A 4000-nucleotide genomic window follows, 5' to 3' on the forward strand; every position below is an offset into this window, starting at 1 on the left:
CGTACCTTATTTCGGCAATGAATACGGGTAGGGGTACATGTAGCTTGGCCGTGTAACCCCTACAACTACACACAGACTAGCACACGAGCGTTTGACTTAGCCGTGTGACCCAAGTCAGAGAGTTACACAGGTACAGACATGGGTGGGACACGACCACGTACCCCATTTCGAATGCCACACGACCTGAGACATGGGTGCGTCTTTTGGCCATGTGGCTCACACGGCCTGACCACACAGGTGTGTGTACCCAATACCTAGGAAAAATTTTGATATTTCACAAAAATTCTCTGAGTGGTTTAGTCCCGACTTGTTTCTAATGTATGTTTTGGGCCTTAAGGGCTCATATAAAGGACTTTATGAATAATATCTTACATGGGTGTTAATTTGAAAAGTTTGTTATGGATCTATTTATTCTGGTAATGTTCTGTAACCCGTTTCGGTGATGGATACGGGTTAGAGGTTACATGCTTAGCTACCAGGAGAATAGAAGCTCTAGCATTCGAAAAGTTAGGTTGATAAGGCAAAAAGCATAAGGTGAGTTTTTATACTCATTTTTGGATGCTTTGCTAAGCATGAGTATGTGTCAATTCCAAAATTAATTCCATGATGATGCATGATCTATGTTGCCTGAGAATGCTTGTTGCTTAAGGATGAGTAAGTTATGAGTATCTGCCATTGTAACGTAGTTTATGAATTTGCATATAATGTCTATGAAATATGGAAAGGGAATCATCGACAAGCTAGATGAAGTTAGGATGGTAAAAGGGTGGTTTTGTTAAATACCGCAATACGGTATTACTGAGTGCAAACTGTGTGAACGAAGCTCCGGGCCTTGCAGAAAGACACTACGGTGTTCGAGCATGAATATTAGGATGATAAATAAAGGAATGGTGGAGGAATACGGAAAAAGAAAAAGAAATTGAAATTCCATTATGATTCCACCATTTGGGGATTGTTGGGAGTAAATCGTAATAGGCAAAGCTCCAAGCCTTGCGGAGGGACACTCGGTGTTCGAGCATCAAGGTTGATGAGATAAGACAATATTCATGGCTATTACGTTCATAGAGCAACACCATAACGACAACAGTAAGCTCTATGGAACGATACCGCAATTGTGATAAGGTCATTTAGATTACGAGGTATAACTACGCTCAACTATAGCAACCAACGGAGTTCGTCAGGACAGTAAACATGAGGATACGGGCATAAGACCATAGCTCAGCTATGACGACAAATAAAATCTGTCAAGACAGTAAAACGGGTAGTTCGCTAGGCTTTAAATATGGAACCTAACGAGTAAGACCATAGCTCGGCTATGGAAACATGTGAAATTCATCGGGACACTAAACTCAGGGAGTCTGCCAAGACGTTAAACGTGGGAGTATATAAAGTAAGACCATAACACGACTATGGCAACATAAGAGAGTCTACTGGAAAAATAAATACGGGTGGATAATCAGGATAGTAACCGGAGGAAATCTTGCAACCATGGAAAAGGGTGAACGAAAATGTAAGTAATGGGAAACGATAGTGAGCCAGCGTATATTAGGGAATCCGTTGAATAAGGAAAAATAAAGTAAAAAAGGAAATAGTTCGCCAACACAATGATCAAAAAAGCAGAAGGGCATATGGATAGTAACCTAACAAGACATATACTAAGGTAAAGATAAGCTAGAAAGATGTATCCAAGGATCACAAGTAAGAATCTGTAACACCCCTAACCTATATCCATCGCTGGAACAAGATTATGGAGCATTACCGAAATTTACAGAACATATACAGTTAATTTATATCATTTACTATTCATAACTGAAATTAAACATATTAATCATATTGTCCCTCAAATGGACCCTCGAAGCCCAAATTATGCATTAGAAACAAGTCAAGACTAAATCGAGAACTCAGGGGATTTTTCACAAAATTTTAAATTTTTTTTCTAGGTGCAAGGGATACACACCCGTGTGGTCAGGCCGTGTGGCTCACATGGCCAAGTGACACGCTCATATCTCAAGCCGTGTGGGCATTCAATGTGAGACACACAGCTATGTCCCAGCCAGTGTCCATACCATGTAACTCTTTAACTTGGTTCACACGGCCAACCACACGCCCGTGTGCTAAGGCGTGTGAATAATTTAATTTTCAATAATTAAGTGCAGGGGTCACATAGCCAAGTTACACGTCTATGTGCTAGGTCTTGTGACACATACGGCTGAGACACATACCCTTGTCTCTGCCCGTGTGAGCAATTCGAAACATTCTGTTTCTCAAATTTTAAGATGTAGGGGACACACGGCCAAACCACACGCCCGTGCGCATGGTCTTGTGTCACACATGGCTAAGACACACGCCCGTGTCTCTGCTCGTGTGGATAAAATAATGTCATTTCCAAGCTTTATTTCTCACCCAAATTGCCTTCCACCTACAAAACACTTAAACATGTTCACCAATCAATTCAAACCATTGAAATCAAGCCAAATTCATGTATTAAGTATGACATAATATCACCTATATGCATAATGGACTTAATGTGTTAACTCAATTTAACCATAAATATAACGATATGCTTTGCATCACTTAACCATTTCAAACACATACAAAGCATGATAAAGCTACACACAAATATACATATTTTTACTTCAGAATATAACTATTACAAGCCATTCCAATGTCTAGTTCCAACCAAAATATTTCTTCTTTATGCTTAACTTAGCTTATACATGCCATTATACCAAAAGTTAACTTGCTTTATATACCGAGAAGTCCAAGGATAGTGTGATGTGCCTCCGACCAAATTTCAACTTTCACGAGCTTCCAAGTATTATAAAATAGAGGAAGTAAAACAGAGTAAGCATATTATGCTTAGTAAGTTCGTATAACAGAAAAATAACTTACCAATCATTTACATTTAAGATAAACATACAAAATTCATCCAAAGAAATTTGGCAATATGCCCAAACACATATAATCTCAAGAAACTTGTTAGTCATGTATTACATGTAAACATCAAGAATCAAGGATGAGCTCATCATGTAATAACTTTCATGTACATATGTTTTTCATATCATATTTCCATATAACATGTTCATTTCCATGACAAATCATCTTAAGCTCAGTTTAACCATGTCAGAACTTAACCCATTAAATTTATTTGAAATATTGATGGATACACATGTAGTACACTCAAAGTCTACAAAACTGTATCAGTCAACTCATATCCTGGGGTACCTATTAGGCACATAATCTGGAAGCACTCTCTCGAGCCATATAACAGGAAGCTCATATGAGCCATGTAACAGGAATCTTATTCAGGCTATAACAGGAAAGTCATAAGAGTTTAAAACAGGAAGCTCATTAAGCTTAACTGGTAACTCCGAAGAGTTATTATCAGGGAGCTTCGGAGAGCCATATAACAGGGCGCTCAAAAGAGCTACTGTATATCCATAACACATGTAGGATAAATACCGATCGGGATGCTCGCAGGAACCATGTAACAGGAAGCTCGAGAGGCTTATAATAGAATGCTGGTAAGAGCTATGGTATGTCCGCAACATATGCAGGACCACAACCAATACAGGAAATCCTGTATCCATCAAGTTTCATCCATTCAAACGAGACTTAATATTTATCGGGATTTGTCATATATGTAATCCATTTCATGTACATATCAATTACACAATTCATATATATACAACATTCAATTCAAACATATAAATAAACACAATTTAGTTACACAAACTTACCTCGTCACTTACTTGTATACGAATCTAATTCTTTATTTGATCATTTTGGATCTATATAAATAAATTTAACATTAATTTAACACATTTCATATTCAATTCATCCAACTTACATCTTAGGAAAAAGTACCATTTTGCCCCTATACTTTTAATTAATTTCAATTTCATCCCTAGTCTCGGAAAATGAAATTCATGCAATTTAATCGATATTCCAAGTCTAACTGAATTTTTCATATAACATTTACAGCCTATTAATTCATAAA

The sequence above is a fragment of the Gossypium hirsutum genome, chromosome A09 (assembly GCF_007990345.1).
Source record: "Gossypium hirsutum isolate 1008001.06 chromosome A09, Gossypium_hirsutum_v2.1, whole genome shotgun sequence".
Lineage (NCBI taxonomy): Eukaryota > Viridiplantae > Streptophyta > Magnoliopsida > Malvales > Malvaceae > Gossypium > Gossypium hirsutum.